The sequence below is a fragment of the Ambystoma mexicanum genome, chromosome 2p (assembly GCF_040938575.1).
Source record: "Ambystoma mexicanum isolate Mex_15411 chromosome 2p, UKY_AmexF1_1, whole genome shotgun sequence".
In the NCBI taxonomy this organism is placed as follows: domain Eukaryota; kingdom Metazoa; phylum Chordata; class Amphibia; order Caudata; family Ambystomatidae; genus Ambystoma; species Ambystoma mexicanum.
The window spans coordinates 1493894549-1493921662 of NC_090923.1; positions in this window are offsets into that span (position 1 = coordinate 1493894549).

A 27114-nucleotide genomic window follows, 5' to 3' on the forward strand; every position below is an offset into this window, starting at 1 on the left:
AGGCCCTTCCTATAGCAAGAATGTAATATCCAACTCCTACCCATTCCAATCCTGAGACCCTTCCTATATCAAGAGATGTGATATCCAAATCCTTCCCATTCCAATCCTGAGACCCTTCCTATAACATGAGATGTGATATCCAACTCCTTCCCATTGCAACCTGAGACACTTCCTATAGCATGAGAAGGGATATCCAACTCCTTCCCATCCCAATCCTGAGACTTCTCCGATAGCAGAGATGTGATATCTCAATGCTTATACCAAACCTGAGACTCTTCCTATAACATGAGATGTGATATCTAACTCCTTCCCGTTCCAAACCTGAGACCCTTCCTATAGCATGAGATGTGATATCCAACTCCTTCCCATTCCAATCCTGAGACCCTTCCTATAACATGAGATGTGATGTCTCAATGCTTCTAATACCAAACCTGAGATCTTTCCTATAACATGAGATGTGATATCCAACTCCTTCCCATTCCAATCCTGAGACCCTTCCTATAGCATGAGATGTGCTATCTCAATACTTATACCAAACCTGAGACCCTTCCTAAAGCTTGAGATGTGATATCCAACTCCTTCCCATTCCAATCCTGAGACCCTTCCTATAGCATGAGATGTGATATCTCAAGGCCTCTAATACCAAACCTGAGATCCTTCCTCTAACATGAAATGTGATATCCAACTCCTTCCCCTTCCAAACCTGAGAGCCTTCCTATAGCATGAGATATGATATCCAAGTCCTTCCCATTCCAATCCTAAGACCCTTCCTATAACATGAAATGTGATATCCAACTCCTTCCCATTCCAACCTGAGACCCTTCCTATAGCATGAGATGGGATATCCAACTCCTTCCAAATCCAATACTGATACCCTTCCAATAGCATGAGATGTGATATCCCAATGCTTCTACCAAACCTGAGACCCATACTATGGCATAAGATGTGATATCAAACTCCTTCCCATTCCAATCCTGAGACCCTTCCTATAGCTTGAGATGTGATATCCAACTCCTTCCCATTCCAATTCTGAGACCCTTCCTATACTATGAGACTTGATATCTCAATGCTTCTAATACCAAACCTGAGACCCGTCCTATAACATGAGATGTGATATCCAAATCCTTCCCCTTCCAAACCTTAGACCCTTCCTTTATCATGAGATGTGATATCCAACTCCTTCCCATTCCAATCCTGAGACCCTTCCGATATCATGAGATTTGTTATCTCAATGCTTCTAATATCAAACTTGAGACCCTCCCTATAGCATGAGATGTGACATCCAAGTCCTCCCCATTCCAATCCTGAGACCCTTCCTATAGCATGAGATGTGATATCTCAATGCTTCTAACACCAAACCTGAGACCCTTCCTATAACATGAGATGGGATATCCAACTCCTTCCCATTCCAATCCTGAGACCCTTCCGATAGCAGAGATGTGATATCTCAATGCGTATAGCAAACCTGAGACCCTTCCTATGGCCTGAGATGTCATATACAACTCCTTCCCAATCCAATTCTGAGACCCTTCCTATAGCATGAGATGTGATATCTCAATGCTTATACCAAATCTGAGACCCTTCCTATAGCATGAGATGTGATATCCAACTCCTTCCCCTTCCAATCCTGAGACCCTTCCTATAGCATGAGATGTGATATCTCAAGGCCTCTAATACCAAACCTGAGATCCTTCCTCTAACATGAAATGTGATATCCAACTCCTTCCCCTTCCAAACCTGAGAGCCTTCCTATAGCATGAGATATGATATCCACGTCCTTCCCATTCCAATTCTGAGACCCTTCCTATAACATGAAATGTGATATCCAACTCCTTCCCATTCCAACCTGAGACCCTTCCAATAGCATGAGATGGGATATCCAACTCCTTCCAAATCCAATACTGATACCCTTCCAATAACATGAGATGTGATATCCCAATGCTTCTACCAAACCTGAGACCCATACTATGGCATAAGATGTGATATCAAACTCCTTCCCATTCCAATCCTGAGACCCTTCCTATAGCTTGAGATGTGATATCCAACTCCTTCCCATTCCAATTCTGAGACCCTTCCTATACCATGAGACTTGATATCTCAATGCTTCTAATACCAAACCTGAGACCCGTCCTATAACATGAGATGTGATATCCAAATCCTTCCCCTTCCAAACCTTAGACCCTTCCTTTATCATGAGATGTGATATCCAACTCCTTCCCATTCCAACCCTGAGACCCTTTCGATAGCAGAGATGTGATATCTCAATGCGTATACCAAACCTGAGACCCTTCCTATGGCCTGAGATGTCATATACAACTCCTTCCCAATCCAATCCTGAGACCCTTCCTATAGCATGAGATGTGATATCTCAATGCTTATACCAAATCTGAGACCCTTCCTATAGCATGAGATGTGATATCCAACTCCTTCCCATTCCAATCCTGAGACCCTTCCTATAGCATGAGATGTGATATCTCAATGCTTCTAATACCAAACCTGAGATCCTTCCTATAACATGAGATGTGATATCCAACTCCTTCCCATTCCAATCCTGAGACCCTTATGATAGCATGAGATGTGATATCTCAATGCCTCTAATACCAAACCTGAGATACTTCCGATAGCATGAGATGTGATATCTCAATGCTTCTAATACCAAACCTGAGATCCTTCCTATAACATGACATGTGATTTCCAAATCCTTCCCCTTCCAAACCTGAGACCCTCCCTTTAGCATGAGATGTGATATCTCAATGCCTCTAATACCAAACCTGAGATCCTACCTCTAACATGAAATGTGATATCCATCTCCTTCCCTTTCCAAACCTGAGACCCTGCCTATAGCATGAGATGTGATATCCAAGTCCTTCCCATTCCAATCCTGAGACCCTTCCTATAGCATGTGATGTGATATCTCAATGCTTATACCAAACCTGAGACCCTTCTTTTGGCATGAGATGTCATATACAACTCCTTCCCATTCCAATCCTGAGACCCTTCCTATAGCATGAGATGTGATATCTCAATGCTTATACCAAACCTGAGACCCTTCCTATAGCATGAGATGTGATATCCAACTTCTTCCCATTCCAATCCTGAGACCCTTCCTATAGCATGAGATGTGATATCTCAATGCTTATACCAAACCTGAGACCCTTCCTATAGCATAAGATGTGATATCTCAAGGCCTCTAATACCAAACCTGAGATCCTTCCTCTAACATGAGATGTGATATCCAACTCCTTCCCGTTCCAAACCTGAGACACTTCCTATAGCATATGTGATATCCAACTCATTCCCATTCCAAACATGAGACCCTTCCTATAGCAAGAATGTAATATCCAACTCCTACCCATTCCAATCCTGAGACCCTTCCTATAGCAAGAGATGTGATATCCAAATCCTTCCCATTCCAATCCTGAGACCCTTCCTATAACATGAGATGTGATATCCAACTCCTTCCCATTCCAACCTGAGACACTTCCTATAGCATGAGAAGGGATATCCAACTCCTTCCCAATCCAATCCGGAGACCCTTCCAATAGCAGAGATGTGATATCTCAATGCTTATACCAAACCTGAGACCCTTCCTATGGCATGATATGTGATATCCAACTCCTTGCCATTCAAATCCTGAGACCCTTCCTATAGCATGAGAAGGGATATCCAACTCCTTCCCAATCCAATCCTGAGACCCTTCCGATAGCAGAGATGTGATATCTCAATGCTTCTAATACCAAACCTGAGATCCTTCCTATAACATGAGATGTGATATCCAATTCCTTCCCATTCCAATCCTGAGACCCTTATGATAGCATGAGATGTGATATCTCAAGGCCTCTAATACCAAACCTGAGATACTTCCGATAGCATGAGATGTGATATCTCAATGCTTCTAATATCAAACCTGAGATCCTTCCTATAACATGAGATGTGATTTCCAAATCCTTCCCCTTCCAAACCTGAGACCCTCCCTTTAGCATGAGATGTGATATACAACTCCTTCCCATTCCAATCCTGAGACCCTTCTGATAGCATGAGATGTGATATCTCAATGCCTCTAATACCAAACCTGAGATCCTACCTCTAACATGAAATGTGATATCCATCTCCTTCCCTTTCCAAACCTGAGACCCTGCCTATAGCATGAGATGTGATATCCAAGTCCTTCTCATTCCAAACCTGAGACCCTTCCTATAGCATGTGATGTGATATCTCAATGCTTATACCAAACCTGAGACCCTTCCTATGGCATGAGATGTCATATACAACTCCTTCCCATTCCAATCCCGAGACCCTTCCTATAGCATGAGATGTGATATCTCAATGCTTATACCAAACCTGAGACCCTTCCTAAAGCATGAGATGTGATATCCAACTTCTTCCCATTCCAATCCTAAGACCCTTCCTATAACATGAGATGTGATGTCTCAATGCTTCTAATACCAAACCTGAGATCTTTTCTATAACATGAGATGTGATATCCAACTCCTTCCCATTCCAATCCTGAGACCCTTCCTATAGCATGAGATGTGATATCTCAATGCGTATACCAAACCTGAGACCCTTCCTATAGCTTGAGATGTGATATCCAACTCCTTCCCATTCCAATCCTGAGACCCTTCCTATAGCATGAGATGTGATTTCTCAAGGCCTCTAATACCAAACCTGAGATCCTTCCTCTAACATGAAATGTGATATCCAACTCCTTCCCCTTCCAAACCTGAGAGCCTTCCTATAGCATGAGATATGATATCCACGTCCTTCCCATTCCAATTCTGAGACCCTGCCTATAACATGAAATGTGATATCCAACTCCTTCCCATTCCAACCTGAGACCCTTCCAATAGCATGAGATGGGATATCCAACTCCTTCCAAATCCAATACTGATACCCTTCCAATAGCATGAGATGTGATATCCCAATGCTTCTACCAAACCTGAGACCCATACTATGGCATAAGATGTGATATCAAACTCCTTCCCATTCCAATCCTGAGACCCTTCCTATAGCTTGAGATGTGATATCCAACTCCTTCCCATTCCAATTCTGAGACCCTTCCTATACCATGAGACTTGATATCTCAATGCTTCTAATACCAAACCTGAGACCCGTCCTATAACATGAGATGTGATATCCAAATCCTTCCCCTTCCAAACCTTAGACCCTTCCTTTATCATGAGATGTGATATCCAACTCCTTCCCATTCCAATCCTGAGACCCTTTCGATAGCAGAGATGTGATATCTCAATGCGTATACCAAACCTGAGACCCTTCCTATGGCCTGAGATGTCATATACAACTCCTTCCCAATCCAATCCTGAGACCCTTCCTATAGCATGAGATGTGATATCTCAATGCTTCTAATACCAAACCTGAGACCCTTCCTATAGCATGAGATGTGATATCCAACTCCTTCCCATTCCAACCTGAGACCCTTCCAATAGCATGAGATGGGATATCCAACTCCTTCCAAATCCAATACTGATACCCTTCCAATAGCATGAGATGTGATATCCCAATGCTTCTACCAAACCTGAGACCCATACTATGGCATAAGATGTGATATCAAACTCCTTCCCATTCCAATCCTGAGACCCTTCCTATAGCTTGAGATGTGATATCCAACGCCTTCCCATTCCAATTCTGAGACCCTTCCTATACCATGAGACTTGATATCTCAATGCTTCTAATACCAAACCTGAGACCCGTCCTATAACATGAGATGTGATATCCAAATCCTTCCCCTTCCAAACCTTAGACCCTTCCTTTATCATGAGATGTGATATCCAACTCCTTCCCATTCCAATCCTGAGACCCTTTCGATAGCAGAGATGTGATATCTCAATGCGTATACCAAACCTGAGACCCTTCCTATGGCCTGAGATGTCATATACAACTCCTTCCCAATCCAATCCTGAGACCCTTCCTATAGCATGAGATGTGATATCTCAATGCTTATACCAAATCTGAGACCCTTCCTATAGCATGAGATGTGATATCCAACTCCTTCCCATTCCAATCCTGAGACCCTTCCTATAGCATGAGATGTGATATCTCAATGCTTCTAATACCAAACCTGAGATCCTTCCTATAACATGAGATGTGATATCCAACTCCTTCCCATTCCAATCCTGAGACCCTTATGATAGCATGAGATGTGATATCTCAATGCCTCTAATACCAAACCTGAGATACTTCCGATAGCATGAGATGTGATATCTCAATGCTTCTAATACCAAACCTGAGATCCTTCCTATAACATGACATGTGATTTCCAAATCCTTCCCCTTCCAAACCTGAGACCCTCCCTTTAGCATGAGATGTGATATCTCAATGCCTCTCATACCAAACCTGAGATCCTACCTCTAACATGAAATGTGATATCCATCTCCTTCCCTTTCCAAACCTGAGACCCTGCCTATAGCATGAGATGTGATATCCAAGTCCTTCCCATTCCAATCCTGAGACCCTTCCTATAGCATGTGATGTGATATCTCAATGCTTATACCAAACCTGAGACCCTTCTTATGGCATGAGATGTCATATACAACTCCTTCCCATTCCAATCCTGAGACCCTTCCTATAGCATGAGATGTGATATCTCAATGCTTATACCAAACCTGAGACCCTTCCTATAGCATGAGATGTGATATCCAACTTCTTCCCATTCCAATCCTGAGACCCTTCCTATAGCATGAGATGTGATATCTCAATGCTTATACCAAACCTGAGACCCTTCCTATAGCATGAGATGTGATATCCAACTCCTTCCCATTCCAATCCTGAGACCCTTCCTATAGCATGAGATGTGATATCTCAATGCTTCTAATACCAAACCTGAGATCCTTCCTATAACATGAGATGTGATATCCAACTCCTTCCCATTCCAATCCTGAGACCCTTATGATAGCATGAGATGTGATATCTCAATGCCTCTAATACCAAACCTGAGATACTTCCGATAGCATGAGATGTGATATCTCAATGCTTCTAATACCAAACCTGAGATCCTTCCTATAACATGACATGTGATTTCCAAATCCTTCCCCTTCCAAACCTGAGACCCTCCCTTTAGCATGAGATGTGATATCTCAATGCCTCTAATACCAAACCTGAGATCCTACCTCTAACATGAAATGTGATATCCATCTCCTTCCCTTTCCAAACCTGAGACCCTGCCTATAGCATGAGATGTGATATCCAAGTCCTTCCCATTCCAATCCTGAGACCCTTCCTATAGCATGTGATGTGATATCTCAATGCTTATACCAAACCTGAGACCCTTCTTATGGCATGAGATGTCATATACAACTCCTTCCCATTCCAATCCTGAGACCCTTCCTATAGCATGAGATGTGATATCTCAATGCTTATACCAAACCTGAGACCCTTCCTATAGCATGAGATGTGATATCCAACTTCTTCCCATTCCACTCCTGAGACCCTTCCTATAGCATGTGATGTGATATCTCAATGCTTATACCAAACCTGAGACCCTTCTTATGGCATGAGATGTCATATACAACTCCTTCCCATTCCAATCCTGAGACCCTTCCTATAGCATGAGATGTGATATCTCAGTGCTTATACCAAACCTGAGACCCTTCCTATAGCATGAGATGTGATATCCAACTCCTTCCCATTCCAACCTGAGACCCTTCCAATAGCATGAGATGGGATATCCAACTCCTTCCAAATCCAATACTGATACCCTTCCAATAGCATGAGATGTGATATCCCAATGCTTCTACCAAACCTGAGACCCATACTATGGCATAAGATGTGATATCAAACTCCTTCCCATTCCAATCCTGAGACCCTTCCTATAGCTTGAGTTGTGATATCCAACGCCTTCCCATTCCAATTCTGAGACCCTTCCTATACCATGAGACTTGATATCTCAATGCTTCTAATACCAAACCTGAGACCCGTCCTATAACATGAGATGTGATATCCAAATCCTTCCCCTTCCAAAACTTAGACCCTTCCTTTATCATGAGATGTGATATCCAACTCCTTCCCATTCCAATCCTGAGACCCTTTCGATAGCAGAGATGTGATATCTCAATGCGTATACCAAACCTGAGACCCTTCCTATGGCCTGAGATGTCATATACAACTCCTTCCCAATCCAATCCTGAGACCCTTCCTATAGCATGAGATGTGATATCTCAATGCTTATACCAAATCTGAGACCCTTCCTATAGCATGAGATGTGATATCCAACTCCTTCCCATTCCAATCCTGAGACCCTTCCTATAGCATGAGATGTGATATCTCAATGCTTCTAATACCAAACCTGAGATCCTTCATATAACATGAGATGTGATATCCAACTCCTTCCCATTCCAATCCTGAGACCCTTATGATAGCATGAGATGTGATATCTCAATGCCTCTAATACCAAACCTGAGATACTTCCGATAGCATGAGATGTGATATCTCAATGCTTCTAATACCAAACCTGAGATCCTTCCTATAACATGACATGTGATTTCCAAATCCTTCCCCTTCCAAACCTGAGACCCTCCCTTTAGCATGAGATGTGATATCTCAATGCCTCTCATACCAAACCTGAGATCCTACCTCTAACATGAAATGTGATATCCATCTCCTTCCCTTTCCAAACCTGAGACCCTGCCTATAGCATGAGATGTGATATCCAAGTCCTTCCCATTCCAATCCTGAGACCCTTCCTATAGCATGTGATGTGATATCTCAATGCTTATACCAAACCTGAGACCCTTCTTATGGCATGAGATGTCATATACAACTCCTTCCCATTCCAATCCTGAGACCCTTCCTATAGCATGAGATGTGATATCTCAATGCTTATACCAAACCTGAGACCCTTCCTATAGCATGAGATGTGATATCCAACTTCTTCCCATTCCAATCCTGAGACCCTTCCTATAGCATGAGATGTGATATCTCAATGCTTATACCAAACCTGAGACCCTTCCTATAGCATGAGATGTGATATCTCAAGGCCTCTAATACCAAACCTGAGATCCTTCCTCTAACATGAGATGTGATATCCAACTCCTTCCCGTTCCAAACCTGAGACACTTCCTATAGCATATGTGATATCCAACTCCTTCCCATTCCAAACATGAGACCCTTCCTATAGCAAGAATGTAATATCCAACTCCTACCCATTCCAATCCTGAGACCCTTCCTATAGCAAGAGATGTGATATCCAAATCCTTCCCATTCCAATCCTGAGACCCTTCCTATAACATGAGATGTGATATCCAACTCCTTCCCATTCCAACCTGAGACACTTCATATAGCATGAGAAGGGATATCCAACTCCTTCCCAATCCAATCCGGAGACCCTTCCGATAGCAGAGATGTGATATCTCAATGCTTATACCAAACCTGAGACCCTTCCTATGGCATGATATGTGATATCCAACTCCTTGCCATTCAAATCCTGAGACCCTTCCTATAGCATGAGAAGGGATATCCAACTCCTTCCCAATCCAATCCTGAGACCCTTCCGATAGCAGAGATGTGATATCTCAACGCTTCTACCAAACCTGAGACCCTTCCTATAACATGAGATGTGATATCCAATTCCTTCCCATTCCAAACCTGAGACCCTTCCTATTGGATGAGATGTGATATCCAACTCCTTCCCATTCCAACCCTGAGACCCTTCCTATACCATGAGATGTGATATCTCAATGCTTCTAATACCAAACCTGGGTCCCGTCCTATAACATGAGATATGATATCCAAATCCTTCCCCTTCCAAACCTGAGACCCTTCCTTTAGCATGAGATGTGATATCCAAATACTTCCCATTCCAATCCTAAAACCCTTCCTATAGCATGAGATGTGATATCTCAATGTTTCTAATAAAAAACCTGAGACCCTTCCTATAGCAAGAGATGCGATATCCAAATCCTTCCCATTCCAATCCTGAGACCCTTCCTATAACATGAGATGTGATATCCAACTCCTTCCCATTCCAACCTGAGACCCTTCCTATAGCATGAGAAGGGATATCCAACTCCTTCCCAATCCAATCCTGAGACCCTTCCGATAGCAGAGATGTGATATCTCAATGCTTATACCAAACCTGAGACCCTTCCTATGGCATGAGATGTGATATCCAACTCCTTGCCATTCAAATCCTGAGACCCTCCCTATAACAAGAGATGTCATATCCAACTCCTTCCCATTCCAAACCTGAGACCCTTCCTTTAGCATGAGATGTAATATCCAAATCCTTCACATTCCAATCCGGAGACCCTTCCTATAGCATGAGATGTGATATCTCAATGCTTCTAATACCAAACATGAGATCCTTCCTATAACATGAGATGTGATATCCAACTAATTCCCATTCCAAACCTGAGACCCTTCCGAGAGCATGAGATGTGATATCTCAATGCTTCAAAAACCAAACATGAGAACCATCCTATAACATGAGATGTGAAATCCAAATCCTTCCCTTCCCAAACCTGAGACTCTTCCTATAGCATGAGATGTGATATCTCAATGCTTCTACCAAACCTGAAACCCTTCCTATAGCATGAGATGTGATATCTAACTCCTTCCCATTCCAATCCTGAGACACTTCCTATAGCATGAGATGTGATATCACAATGCTTCTAATACCAAACCTGAGACCCATCCTATAACATGAGATGTGATATCCAAATCCTTCCCCTTCCAAACCTTAGACCCTTCCTTTATCATGAGATGTGATATCCAAGTCCTTCCCATTCCATTCCTGAGACCCTTCCTATAGCATGAGATGTGATATCTCAATGCTTCTAATACCAAACCTGAGACCCTTCCTATAACATGAGATGTGATATCCAAGTCCTTCCCATTCCAATCCTGAGACCCTTCCTATAGCATGAGATGTGATATCCTAGTCCTTCCCATTCCAATCCTGAGACCCTTCCTATAGCTTGAGATGTGATATCCAACTCCTTCCCATTCCAATTCTGAGACCCTTCCTATACCATGAGACTTGATATCTCAATGCTTCTAATACCAAACCTGAGACCCGTCCTATAACATGAGATGTGATATCCAACTCCTTCCCATTCCAATCCTGAGACCCTTCCGATATCATGAGATTTGTTATCTCAATGCTTCTAATATCAAACTTGAGACCCTCCCTATAGCATGAGATGTGACATCCAAGTCCTCCCCATTCCAATCCTGAGACCCTTCCTATAGCATGAGATGTGATATCTCAATGCTTCTAATACCAAACCTGAGACCCTTCCTATAACATGAGATGGGATATCCAACTCCTTCCCATTCCAATCCTGAGACCCTTCCGATAGCAGAGATGTGATATCTCAATGCGTATAGCAAACCTGAGACCCTTCCTATGGCCTGAGATGTCATATACAACTCCTTCCCAATCCAATTCTGAGACCCTTCCTATAGCATGAGATGTGATATCTCAATGCTTATACCAAATCTGAGACCCTTCCTATAGCATGAGATGTGATATCCAACTCCTTCCCATTCAAATCCTGAGACCCTTCCTATAGCATGAGATGTGATATCTCAAGGCCTCTAATACCAAACCTGAGATCCTTCCTCTAACATGAAATGTGATATCCAACTCCTTCCCCTTCCAAACCTGAGAGCCTTCCTATAGCATGAGATATGATATCCACGTCCTTCCCATTCCAATTCTGAGACCCTTCCTATAACATGAAATGTGATATCCAACTCCTTCCCATTCCAACCTGAGACCCTTCCAATAGCATGAGATGGGATATCCAACTCCTTCCAAATCCAATACTGATACCCTTCCAATAGCATGAGATGTGATATCCCAATGCTTCTACCAAACCTGAGACCCATACTATGGCATAAGATGTGATATCAAACTCCTTCCCATTCCAATCCTGAGACCCTTCCTATAGCTTGAGATGTGATATCCAACTCCTTCCCATTCCAATTCTGAGACCCTTCCTATACCATGAGACTTGATATCTCAATGCTTCTAATACCAAACCTGAGACCCGTCCTATAACATGAGATGTGATATCCAAATCCTTCCCCTTCCAAACCTTAGACCCTTCCTTTATCATGAGATGTGATATCCAACTCCTTCCCATTCCAATCCTGAGACCCTTTCGATAGCAGAGATGTGATATCTCAATGCGTATACCAAACCTGAGACCCTTCCTATGGCCTGAGATGTCATATACAACTCCTTCCCAATCCAATCCTGAGACCCTTCCTATAGCATGAGATGTGATATCTCAATGCTTATACCAAATCTGAGACCCTTCCTATAGCATGAGATGTGATATCCAACTCCTTCCCATTCCAATCCTGAGACCCTTCCTATAGCATGAGATGTGATATCTCAATGCTTCTAATACCAAACCTGAGATCCTTCCTATAACATGAGATGTGATATCCAACTCCTTCCCATTCCAATCCTGAGACCCTTATGATAGCATGAGATGTGATATCTCAATGCCTCTAATACCAAACCTGAGATACTTCCGATAGCATGAGATGTGATATCTCAATGCTTCTAATACCAAACCTGAGATCCTTCCTATAACATGACATGTGATTTCCAAATCCTTCCCCTTCCAAACCTGAGACCCTCCCTTTAGCATGAGATGTGATATCTCAATGCCTCTAATACCAAACCTGAGATCCTACCTCTAACATGAAATGTGATATCCATCTCCTTCCCTTTCCAAACCTGAGACCCTGCCTATAGCATGAGATGTGATATCCAAGTCCTTCCCATTCCAATCCTGAGACCCTTCCTATAGCATGTGATGTGATATCTCAATGCTTATACCAAACCTGAGACCCTTCTTATGGCATGAGATGTCATATACAACTCCTTCCCATTCCAATCCTGAGACCCTTCCTATAGCATGAGATGTGATATCTCAATGCTTATACCAAACCTGAGACCCTTCCTATAGCATGAGATGTGATATCCAACTTCTTCCCATTCCAATCCTGAGACCCTTCCTATAGCATGAGATGTGATATCTCAATGCTTATACCAAACCTGAGACCCTTCCTATAGCATAAGATGTGATATCTCAAGGCCTCTAATACCAAACCTGAGATCCTTCCTCTAACATGAGATGTGATATCCAACTCCTTCCCGTTCCAAACCTGAGACACTTCCTATAGCATATGTGATATCCAACTCCTTCCCATTCCAAACATGAGACCCTTCCTATAGCAAGAATGTAATATCCAACTCCTACCCATTCCAATCCTGAGACCCTTCCTATAGCATGAGATGTGATATCTCAATGCTTCTAATACCAAACCTGAGATCCTTCCTATAACATGAGATGTGATATCCAACTCCTTCCCATTCCAATCCTGAGACCCTTATGATAGCATGAGATGTGATATCTCAATGCCTCTAATACCAAACCTGAGATACTTCCGATAGCATGAGATGTGATATCTCAATGCTTCTAATACCAAACCTGAGATCCTTCCTATAACATGACATGTGATTTCCAAATCCTTCCCCTTCCAAACCTGAGACCCTCCCTTTAGCATGAGATGTGATATCTCAATGCCTCTCATACCAAACCTGAGATCCTACCTCTAACATGAAATGTGATATCCATCTCCTTCCCTTTCCAAACCTGAGACCCTGCCTATAGCATGAGATGTGATATCCAAGTCCTTCCCATTCCAATCCTGAGACCCTTCCTATAGCATGTGATGTGATATCTCAATGCTTATACCAAACCTGAGACCCTTCTTATGGCATGAGATGTCATATACAACTCCTTCCCATTCCAATCCTGAGACCCTTCCTATAGCATGAGATGTGATATCTCAATGCTTATACCAAACCTGAGACCCTTCCTATAGCATGAGATGTGATATCCAACTTATTCCCATTCCAATCCTGAGACCCTTCCTATAGCATGAGATGTGATATCTCAATGCTTATACCAAACCTGAGACCCTTCCTATAGCATGAGATGTGATATCTCAAGGCCTCTAATACCAAACCTGAGATCCTTCCTCTAACATGAGATGTGATATCCAACTCCTTCCCGTTCCAAACCTGAGACACTTCCTATAGCATATGTGATATCCAACTCCTTCCCATTCCAAACATGAGACCCTTCCTATAGCAAGAATGTAATATCCAACTCCTACCCATTCCAATCCTGAGACCCTTCCTATAGCAAGAGATGTGATATCCAAATCCTTCCCATTCCAATCCTGAGACCCTTCCTATAACATGAGATGTGATATCCAACTCCTTCCCATTCCAACCTGAGACACTTCCTATAGCATGAGAAGGGATATCCAACTCCTTCCCAATCCAATCCGGAGACCCTTCCGATAGCAGAGATGTGATATCTCAATGCTTATACCAAACCTGAGACCCTTCCTATGGCATGATATGTGATATCCAACTCCTTGCCATTCAAATCCTGAGACCCTTCCTATAGCATGAGAAGGGATATCCAACTCCTTCCCAATCCAATCCTGAGACCCTTCCGATAGCAGAGATGTGATATCTCAACGCTTCTACCAAACCTGAGACCCTTCCTATAACATGAGATGTGATATCCAATTCCTTCCCATTCCAAACCTGAGACCCTTCCTATTGGATGAGATGTGATATCCAACTCCTTCCCATTCCAACCCTGAGACCCTTCCTATACCATGAGATGTGACATCTCAATGCTTCTAATACCAAACCTGGGTCCCGTCCTATAACATGAGATATGATATCCAAATCCTTCCCCTTCCAAACCTGAGACCCTTCCTTTAGCATGAGCGTGATATCCAAATACTTCCCATTCCAATCCTAAAACCCTTCCTATAGCATGAGATGTGATATCTCAATGTTTCTAATAAAAAACCTGAGACCCTTCCTATAGCAAGAGATGCGATATCCAAATCCTTCCCATTCCAATCCTGAGACCCTTCCTATAACATGAGATGTGATATCCAACTCCTTCCCATTCCAACCTGAGACCCTTCCTATAGCATGAGAAGGGATATCCAACTCCTTCCCAATCCAATCCTGAGACCCTTCCGATAGCAGAGATGTGATATCTCAATGCTTATACCAAACCTGAGACCCTTCCTATGGCATGAGATGTGATATCCAACTCCTTGCCATTCAAATCCTGAGACCCTCCCTATAACAAGAGATGTCATATCCAACTCCTTCCCATTCCAAACCTGAGACCCTTCCTTTAGCATGAGATGTAATATCCAAATCCTTCACATTCCAATCCGGAGACCCTTCCTATAGCATGAGATGTGATATCTCAATGCTTCTAATACCAAACATGAGATCCTTCCTATAACATGAGATGTGATATCCAACTAATTCCCATTCCAAACCTGAGACCCTTCCGAGAGCATGAGATGTGATATCTCAATGCTTCAAAAACCAAACATGAGAACCATCCTATAACATGAGATGTGAAATCCAAATCCTTCCCTTCCCAAACCTGAGGCTCTTCCTATAGCATGAGATGTGATATCTCAATGCTTCTACCAAACCTGAAACCCTTCCTATAGCATGAGATGTGATATCTAACTCCTTCCCATTCCAATCCTGAGACACTTCCTATAGCATGAGATGTGATATCACAATGCTTCTAATACCAAACCTGAGACCCATCCTATAACATGAGATGTGATATCCAAATCCTTCCCCTTCCAAACCTTAGACCCTTCCTTTATCATGAGATGTGATATCCAAGTCCTTCCCATTCCATTCCTGAGACCCTTCCTATAGCATGAGATGTGATATCTCAATGCTTCTAATACCAAACCTGAGACCCTTCCTATAACATGAGATGTGATATCCAAGTCCTTCCCATTCCAATCCTGAGACCCTTCCTATAGCATGAGATGTGATATCCTAGTCCTTCCCATTCCAATCCTGAGACCCTTCCTATAGCTTGAGATGTGATATCCAACTCCTTCCCATTCCAATTCTGAGACCCTTCCTATACCATGAGACTTGATATCTCAATGCTTCTAATACCAAACCTGAGACCCGTCCTATAACATGAGATGTGATATCCAACTCCTTCCCATTCCAATCCTGAGACCCTTCCGATATCATGAGATTTGTTATCTCAATGCTTCTAATATCAAACTTGAGACCCTCCCTATAGCATGAGATGTGACATCCAAGTCCTCCCCATTCCAATCCTGAGACCCTTCCTATAGCATGAGATGTGATATCTCAATGCTTCTAATACCAAACCTGAGACCCTTCCTATAACATGAGATGGGATATCCAACTCCTTCCCATTCCAATCCTGAGACCCTTCCGATAGCAGAGATGTGATATCTCAATGCGTATAGCAAACCTGAGACCCTTCCTATGGCCTGAGATGTCATATACAACTCCTTCCCAATCCAATTCTGAGACCCTTCCTATAGCATGAGATGTGATATCTCAATGCTTATACCAAATCTGAGACCCTTCCTATAGCATGAGATGTGATATCCAACTCCTTCCCATTCCAATCCTGAGACCCTTCCTATAGCATGAGATGTGATATCTCAAGGCCTCTAATACCAAACCTGAGATCCTTCCTCTAACATGAAATGTGATATCCAACTCCTTCCCCTTCCAAACCTGAGAGCCTTCCTATAGCATGAGATATGATATCCACGTCCTTCCCATTCCAATTCTGAGACCCTTCCTATAACATGAAATGTGATATCCAACTCCTTCCCATTCCAACCTGAGACCCTTCCAATAGCATGAGATGGGATATCCAACTCCTTCCAAATCCAATACTGATACCCTTCCAATAGCATGAGATGTGATATCCCAATGCTTCTACCAAACCTGAGACCCATACTATGGCATAAGATGTGATATCAAACTCCTTCCCATTCCAATCCTGAGACCCTTCCTATAGCTTGAGATGTGATATCCAACTCCTTCCCATTCCAATTCTGAGACCCTTCCTATACCATGAGACTTGATATCTCAATGCTTCTAATACCAAACCTGAGACCCGTCCTATAACATGAGATGTGATATCCAAATCCTTCCCCTTCCAAACCTTAGACCCTTCCTTTATCATGAGATGTGATATCCAACTCCTTCCCATTCCAATCCTGAGACCCTTTCGATAGCAGAGATGTGATATCTCAATGCGTATACCAAACCTGAGACCCTTCCTATGGCCTGAGATGTCATATACAACTCCTTCCCAATCCAATCCTGAGACCCTTCCTATAGCATGAGATGTGATATCTCAATGCTTATACCAAATCTGAGACCCTTCCTATAGCATGAGATGTGATATCCAACTCCTTCCCATTCCAATCCTGAGACCCTTCCTATAGCATGAGATGTGATATCTCAATGCTTCTAATACCAAACCTGAGATCCTTCCTATAACATGAGATGTGATATCCAACTCCTTCCCATTCCAATCCTGAGACCCTTATGATAGCATGAGATGTGATATCTCAATGCCTCTAATACCAAACCTGAGATACTTCCGATAGCATGAGATGTGATATCTCAATGCTTCTAATACCAAACCTGAGATCCTTCCTATAACATGACATGTGATTTCCAAATCCTTCCCCTTCCAAACCTGAGACCCTCCCTTTAGCATGAGATGTGATATCTCAATGCCTCTAATACCAAACCTGAGATCCTACCTCTAACATGAAATGTGATATCCATCTCCTTCCCTTTCCAAACCTGAGACCCTGCCTATAGCATGAGATGTGATATCCAAGTCCTTCCCATTCCAATCCTGAGACCCTTCCTATAGCATGTGATGTGATATCTCAATGCTTATACCAAACCTGAGACCCTTCTTATGGCATGAGATGTCATATACAACTCCTTCCCATTCCAATCCTGAGACCCTTCCTATAGCATGAGATGTGATATCTCAATGCTTATACCAAACCTGAGACCCTTCCTATAGCATGAGATGTGATATCCAACTTCTTCCCATTCCACTCCTGAGACCCTTCCTATAGCATGTGATGTGATATCTCAATGCTTATACCAAACCTGAGACCCTTCTTATGGCATGAGATGTCATATACAACTCCTTCCCATTCCAATCCTGAGACCCTTCCTATAGCATGAGATGTGATATCTCAGTGCTTATACCAAACCTGAGACCCTTCCTATAGCATGAGATGTGATATCCAACTCCTTCCCATTCCAACCTGAGACCCTTCCAATAGCATGAGATGGGATATCCAACTCCTTCCAAATCCAATACTGATACCCTTCCAATAGCATGAGATGTGATATCCCAATGCTTCTACCAAACCTGAGACCCATACTATGGCATAAGATGTGATATCAAACTCCTTCCCATTCCAATCCTGAGACCCTTCCTATAGCTTGAGTTGTGATATCCAACGCCTTCCCATTCCAATTCTGAGACCCTTCCTATACCATGAGACTTGATATCTCAATGCTTCTAATACCAAACCTGAGACCCGTCCTATAACATGAGATGTGATATCCAAATCCTTCCCCTTCCAAAACTTAGACCCTTCCTTTATCATGAGATGTGATATCCAACTCCTTCCCATTCCAATCCTGAGACCCTTTCGATAGCAGAGATGTGATATCTCAATGCGTATACCAAACCTGAGACCCTTCCTATGGCCTGAGATGTCATATACAACTCCTTCCCAATCCAATCCTGAGACCCTTCCTATAGCATGAGATGTGATATCTCAATGCTTATACCAAATCTGAGACCCTTCCTATAGCATGAGATGTGATATCCAACTCCTTCCCATTCCAATCCTGAGACCCTTCCTATAGCATGAGATGTGATATCTCAATGCTTCTAATACCAAACCTGAGATCCTTCATATAACATGAGATGTGATATCCAACTCCTTCCCATTCCAATCCTGAGACCCTTATGATAGCATGAGATGTGATATCTCAATGCCTCTAATACCAAACCTGAGATACTTCCGATAGCATGAGATGTGATATCTCAATGCTTCTAATACCAAACCTGAGATCCTTCCTATAACATGACATGTGATTTCCAAATCCTTCCCCTTCCAAACCTGAGACCCTCCCTTTAGCATGAGATGTGATATCTCAATGCCTCTCATACCAAACCTGAGATCCTACCTCTAACATGAAATGTGATATCCATCTCCTTCCCTTTCCAAACCTGAGACCCTGCCTATAGCATGAGATGTGATATCCAAGTCCTTCCCATTCCAATCCTGAGACCCTTCCTATAGCATGTGATGTGATATCTCAATGCTTATACCAAACCTGAGACCCTTCTTATGGCATGAGATGTCATATACAACTCCTTCCCATTCCAATCCTGAGACCCTTCCTATAGCATGAGATGTGATATCTCAATGCTTATACCAAACCTGAGACCCTTCCTATAGCATGAGATGTGATATCCAACTTCTTCCCATTCCAATCCTGAGACCCTTCCTATAGCATGAGATGTGATATCTCAATGCTTATACCAAACCTGAGACCCTTCCTATAGCATGAGATGTGATATCTCAAGGCCTCTAATACCAAACCTGAGATCCTTCCTCTAAAATGAGATGTGATATCCAACTCCTTCCCGTTCCAAACCTGAGACACTTCCTATAGCATATGTGATATCCAACTCCTTCCCATTCCAAACATGAGACCCTTCCTATAGCAAGAATGTAATATCCAACTCCTACCCATTCCAATCCTGAGACCCTTCCTATAGCAAGAGATGTGATATCCAAATCCTTCCCATTCCAATCCTGAGACCCTTCCTATAACATGAGATGTGATATCCAACTCCTTCCCATTCCAACCTGAGACACTTCCTATAGCATGAGAAGGGATATCCAACTCCTTCCCAATCCAATCCGGAGACCCTTCCGATAGCAGAGATGTGATATCTCAATGCTTATACCAAACCTGAGACCCTTCCTATGGCATGATATGTGATATCCAACTCCTTGCCATTCAAATCCTGAGACCCTTCCTATAGCATGAGAAGGGATATCCAACTCCTTCCCAATCCAATCCTGAGACCCTTCCGATAGCAGAGATGTGATATCTCAACGCTTCTACCAAACCTGAGACCCTTCCTATAACATGAGATGTGATATCCAATTCCTTCCCATTCCAAACCTGAGACCCTTCCTATTGGATGAGATGTGATATCCAACTCCTTCCCATTCCAACCCTGAGACCCTTCCTATACCATGAGATGTGATATCTCAATGCTTCTAATACCAAACCTGGCTCCCGTCCTATAACATGAGATATGATATCCAAATCCTTCCCCTTCCAAACCTGAGACCCTTCCTTTAGCATGAGATGTGATATCCAAATACTTCCCATTCCAATCCTAAAACCCTTCCTATAGCATGAGATGTGATATCTCAATGTTTCTAATAAAAAACCTGAGACCCTTCCTATAGCAAGAGATGCGATATCCAAATCCTTCCCATTCCAATCCTGAGACCCTTCCTATAACATGAGATGTGATATCCAACTCCTTCCCATTCCAACCTGAGACCCTTCCTATAGCATGAGAAGGGATATCCAACTCCTTCCCAATCCAATCCTGAGACCCTTCCGATAGCAGAGATGTGATATCTCAATGCTTATACCAAACCTGAGACCCTTCCTATGGCATGAGATGTGATATCCAACTCCTTGCCATTCAAATCCTGAGACCCTCCCTATAACAAGAGATGTCATATCCAACTCCTTCCCATTCCAAACCTGAGACCCTTCCTTTAGCATGAGATGTAATATCCAAATCCTTCACATTCCAATCCGGAGACCCTTCCTATAGCATGAGATGTGATATCTCAATGCTTCTAATACCAAACATGAGATCCTTCCTATAACATGAGATGTGATATCCAACTAATTCCCATTCCAAACCTGAGACCCTTCCGATAGCATGAGATGTGATATCTCAATGCTTCAAAAACCAAACATGAGAACCATCCTATAACATGAGATGTGAAATCCAAATCCTTCCCTTCCCAAACCTGAGACTCTTCCTATAGCATGAGATGTGATATCTCAATGCTTCTACCAAACCTGAAACCCTTCCTATAGCATGAGATGTGATATCTAACTCCTTCCCATTCAAATCCTGAGACACTTCCTATAGCATGAGATGTGATATCACAATGCTTCTAATACCAAACCTGAGACCCGTCCTATAACATGAGATGTGATATCCAAATCCTTCCCCTTCCAAACCTTAGACCCTTCCTTTATCATGAGATGTGATATCCAAGTCCTTCCCATTCCATTCCTGAGACCCTTCCTATAGCATGAGATGTGATATCTCAATGCTTCTAATACCAAACCTGAGACCCTTCCTATAACATGAGATGTGATATCCAAGTCCTTCCCATTCCAATCCTGAGACCCTTCCTATAGCATGAGATGTGATATCCTAGTCCTTCCCATTCCAATCCTGAGACCCTTCCTATAGCTTGAGATGTGATATCCAACTCCTTCCCATTCCAATTCTGAGACCCTTCCTATACCATGAGACTTGATATCTCAATGCTTCTAATACCAAACCTGAGACCCGTCCTATAACATGAGATGTGATATCCAAATCCTTCCCCTTCCAAACCTTAGACCCTTCCTTTATCATGAGATGTGATATCCAACTCCTTCCCATTCCAATCCTGAGACCCTTCCGATATCATGAGATTTGTTATCTCAATGCTTCTAATATCAAACTTGAGACCCTCCCTATAGCATGAGATGTGACATCCAAGTCCTCCCCATTCCAATCCTTTGACCCTTCCTATAGCATGAGATGTGATATCTCAATGCTTCTAATACCAAACCTGAGACCCTTCCTATAACATGAGATGGGATATCCAACTCCTTCCCATTCCAATCCTGAGACCCTTCCGATAGCAGAGATGTGATATCTCAATGCGTATAGCAAACCTGAGACCCTTCCTATGGCCTGAGATGTCATATACAACTCCTTCCCAATCCAATTCTGAGACCCTTCCTATAGCATGAGATGTGATATCTCAATGCTTATACCAAATCTGAGACCCTTCCTATAGCATGAGATGTGATATCCAACTCCTTCCCATTCCAATCCTGAGACCCTTCCTATAGCATGAGATGTGATATCTCAAGGCCTCTAATACCAAACCTGAGATCCTTCCTCTAACATGAAATGTGATATCCAACTCCTTCCCCTTCCAAACCTGAGAGCCTTCCTATAGCATGAGATATGATATCCACGTCCTTCCCATTCCAATTCTGAGACCCTTCCTATAACATGAAATGTGATATCCAACTCCTTCCCATTCCAACCTGAGACCCTTCCAATAGCATGAGATGGGATATCCAACTCCTTCCAAATCCAATACTGATACCCTTCCAATAACATGAGATGTGATATCCCAATGCTTCTACCAAACCTGAGACCCATACTATGGCATAAGATGTGATATCAAACTCCTTCCCATTCCAATCCTGAGACCCTTCCTATAGCTTGAGATGTGATATCCAACTCCTTCCCATTCCAATTCTGAGACCCTTCCTATACCATGAGACTTGATATCTCAATGCTTCTAATACCAAACCTGAGACCCGTCCTATAACATGAGATGTGATATCCAAATCCTTCCCCTTCCAAACCTTAGACCCTTCCTTTATCATGAGATGTGATATCCAACTCCTTCCCATTCCAATCCTGAGACCCTTTCGATAGCAGAGATGTGATATCTCAATGCGTATACCAAACCTGAGACCCTTCCTATGGCCTGAGATGTCATATACAACTCCTTCCCAATCCAATCCTGAGACCCTTCCTATAGCATGAGATGTGATATCTCAATGCTTATACCAAATCTGAGACCCTTCCTATAGCATGAGATGTGATATCCAACTCCTTCCCATTCCAATCCTGAGACCCTTCCTATAGCATGAGATGTGATATCTCAATGCTTCTAATACCAAACCTGAGATCCTTCCTATAACATGAGATGTGATATCCAACTCCTTCCCATTCCAATCCTGAGACCCTTATGATAGCATGAGATGTGATATCTCAATGCCTCTAATACCAAACCTGAGATACTTCCGATAGCATGAGATGTGATATCTCAATGCTTCTAATACCAAACCTGAGATCCTTCCTATAACATGACATGTGATTTCCAAATCCTTCCCCTTCCAAACCTGAGACCCTCCCTTTAGCATGAGATGTGATATCTCAATGCCTCTAATACCAAACCTGAGATCCTACCTCTAACATGAAATGTGATATCCATCTCCTTCCCTTTCCAAACCTGAGACCCTGCCTATAGCATGAGATGTGATATCCAAGTCCTTCCCATTCCAATCCTGAGACCCTTCCTATAGCATGTGATGTGATATCTCAATGCTTATACCAAACCTGAGACCCTTCTTATGGCATGAGATGTCATATACAACTCCTTCCCATTCCAATCCTGAGACCCTTCCTATAGCATGAGATGTGATATCTCAATGCTTATACCAAACCTGAGACCCTTCCTATAGCATGAGATGTGATATCCAACTTCTTCCCATTCCAATCCTGAGACCCTTCCTATAGCATGAGATGTGATATCTCAATGCTTATACCAAACCTGAGACCCTTCCTATAGCATAATATGTGATATCTCAAGGCCTCTAATACCAAACCTGAGATCCTTCCTCTAACATGAGATGTGATATCCAACTCCTTCCCGTTCCAAACCTGAGACACTTCCTATAGCATATGTGATATCCAACTCCTTCCCATTCCAAACATGAGACCCTTCCTATAGCAAGAATGTAATATCCAACTCCTACCCATTCCAATCCTGAGACCCTTCCTATAGCAAGAGATGTGATATCCAAATCCTTCCCATTCCAATCCTGAGACCCTTCCTATAACATGAGATGTGATATCCAACTCCTTCCCATTCCAACCTGAGACACTTCCTAGCGCATGAGAAGGGATATCCAACTCCTTCCCAATCCAATCCGGAGACCCTTCCGATAGCAGAGATGTGATATCTCAATGCTTATACCAAACCTGAGACCCTTCCTATGGCATGATATGTGATATCCAACTCCTTGCCATTCAAATCCTGAGACCCTTCCTATAGCATGAGAAGGGATATCCAACTCCTTCCCAATCCAATCCTGAGACCCTTCCGATAGCAGAGATGTGATATCTCAATGCTTCTAATACCAAACCTGAGATCCTTCCTATAACATGAGATGTGATATCCAATTCCTTCCCATTCCAATCCTGAGACCCTTATGATAGCATGAGATGTGATATCTCAATGCCTCTAATACCAAACCTGAGATACTTCCGATAGCATGAGATGTGATATCTCAATGCTTCTAATACCAAACCTGAGATCCTTCCTATAACATGAGATGTGATTTCCAAATCCTTCCCCTTCCAAACCTGAGACCCTCCCTTTAGCATGAGATGTGATATACAACTCCTTCCCATTCCAATCCTGAGACCCTTCTGATAGCATGAGATGTGATATCTCAATGCCTCTAATACCAAACCTGAGATCCTACCTCTAACATGAAATGTGATATCCATCTCCTTCCCTTTCCAAACCTGAGACCCTGCCTATAGCATGAGATGTGATATCCAAGTCCTTCTCATTCCAAACCTGAGACCCTTCCTATAGCATGTGATGTGATATCTCAATGCTTATACCAAACCTGAGACCCTTCCTATGGCATGAGATGTCATATACAACTCCTTCCCATTCCAATCCTGAGACCCTTCCTATAGCATGAGATGTGATATCTCAATGCTTATACCAAACCTGAGACCCTTCCTAAAGCATGAGATGTGATATCCAACTTCTTCCCATTCCAATCCTAAGACCCTTCCTATAAAATGAGATGTGATGTCTCAATGCTTCTAATACCAAACCTGAGATCTTTCCTATAACATGAGATGTGATATCCAACTCCTTCCCATTCCAATCCTGAGACCCTTCCTATAGCATGAGATGTGATATCTCAATGCGTATACCAAACCTGAGACCCTTCCTATAGCTTGAGATGTGATATCCAACTCCTTCCCATTCCAATCCTGAGACCCTTCCTATAGCATGAGATGTGATTTCTCAAGGCCTCTAATACCAAACCTGAGATCCTTCCTCTAACATGAAATGTGATATCCAACTCCTTCCCCTTCCAAACCTGAGAGCCTTCCTATAGCATGAGATATGATATCCACGTCCTTCCCATTCCAATTCTGAGACCCTTCCTATAACATGAAATGTGATATCCAACTCCTTCCCATTCCAACCTGAGACCCTTCCAATAGCATGAGATGGGATATCCAACTCCTTCCAAATCCAATACTGATACCCTTCCAATAGCATGAGATGTGATATCCCAATGCTTCTACCAAACCTGAGACCCATACTATGGCATAAGATGTGATATCAAACTCCTTCCCATTCCAATCCTGAGACCCTTCCTATAGCTTGAGATGTGATATCCAACTCCTTCCCATTCCAATTCTGAGACCCTTCCTATACCATGAGACTTGATATCTCAATGCTTCTAATACCAAACCTGAGACCCGTCCTATAACATGAGATGTGATATCCAAATCCTTCCCCTTCCAAACCTTAGACCCTTCCTTTATCATGAGATGTGATCTCCAACTCCTTCCCATTCCAATCCTGAGACCCTTTCGATAGCAGAGATGTGATATCTCAATGCGTATACCAAACCTGAGACCCTTCCTATGGCCTGAGATGTCATATACAACTCCTTCCCAATCCAATCCTGAGACCCTTCCTATAGCATGAGATGTGATATCTCAATGCTTATACCAAATCTGAGACCCTTCCTATAGCATGAGATGTGATATCCAACTCCTTCCCATTCCAATCCTGAGACCCTTCCTATAGCATGAGATGTGATATCTCAATGCTTCTAATACCAAACCTGAGATCCTTCCTATAACATGAGATGTGATATCCAACATCTTCCCATTCCAATCCTGAGACCCTTATGATAGCATGAGATGTGATATCTCAATGCCTCTAATACCAAACCTGAGATACTTCCGATAGCATGAGATGTGATATCTCAATGCTTCTAATACCAAACCTGAGATCCTTCCTATAACATGACATGTGATTTCCAAATCCTTCCCCTTCCAAACCTGAGACCCTCCCTTTAGCATGAGATGTGATATCTCAATGCCTCTAATACCAAACCTGAGATCCTACCTCTAACATGAAATGTGATATCCATCTCCTTCCCTTTCCAAACCTGAGACCCTGCCTATAGCATGAGATGTGATATCCAAGTCCTTCCCATTCCAATCCTGAGACCCTTCCTATAGCATGTGATGTGATATCTCAATGCTTATACCAAACCTGAGACCCTTCTTATGGCATGAGATGTCATATACAACTCCTTCCCATTCCAATCCTGAGACCCTTCCTATAGCATGAGATGTGATATCTCAATGCTTATACCAAACCTGAGACCCTTCCTATAGCATGAGATGTGATATCCAACTTCTTCCCATTCCACTCCTGAGACCCTTCCTATAGCATGTGATGTGATATCTCAATGCTTATACCAAACCTGAGACCCTTCTTATGGCATGAGATGTCATATACAACTCCTTCCCATTCCAATCCTGAGACCCTTCCTATAGCATGAGATGTGATATCTCAATGCTTATACCAAACCTGAGACCCTTCCTATAGCATGAGATGTGATATCCAACTCCTTCCCATTCCAACCTGAGACCCTTCCAATAGCATGAGATGGGATATCCAACTCCTTCCAAATCCAATACTGATACCCTTCCAATAGCATGAGATGTGATATCCCAATGCTTCTACCAAACCTGAGACCCATACTATGGCATAAGATGTGATATCAAACTCCTTCCCATTCCAATCCTGAGACCCTTCCTATAGCTTGAGATGTGATATCCAACGCCTTCCCATTCCAATTCTGAGACCCTTCCTATACCATGAGACTTGATATCTCAATGCTTCTAATACCAAACCTGAGACCCGTCCTATAACATGAGATGTGATATCCAAATCCTTCCCCTTCCAAACCTTAGACCCTTCCTTTAT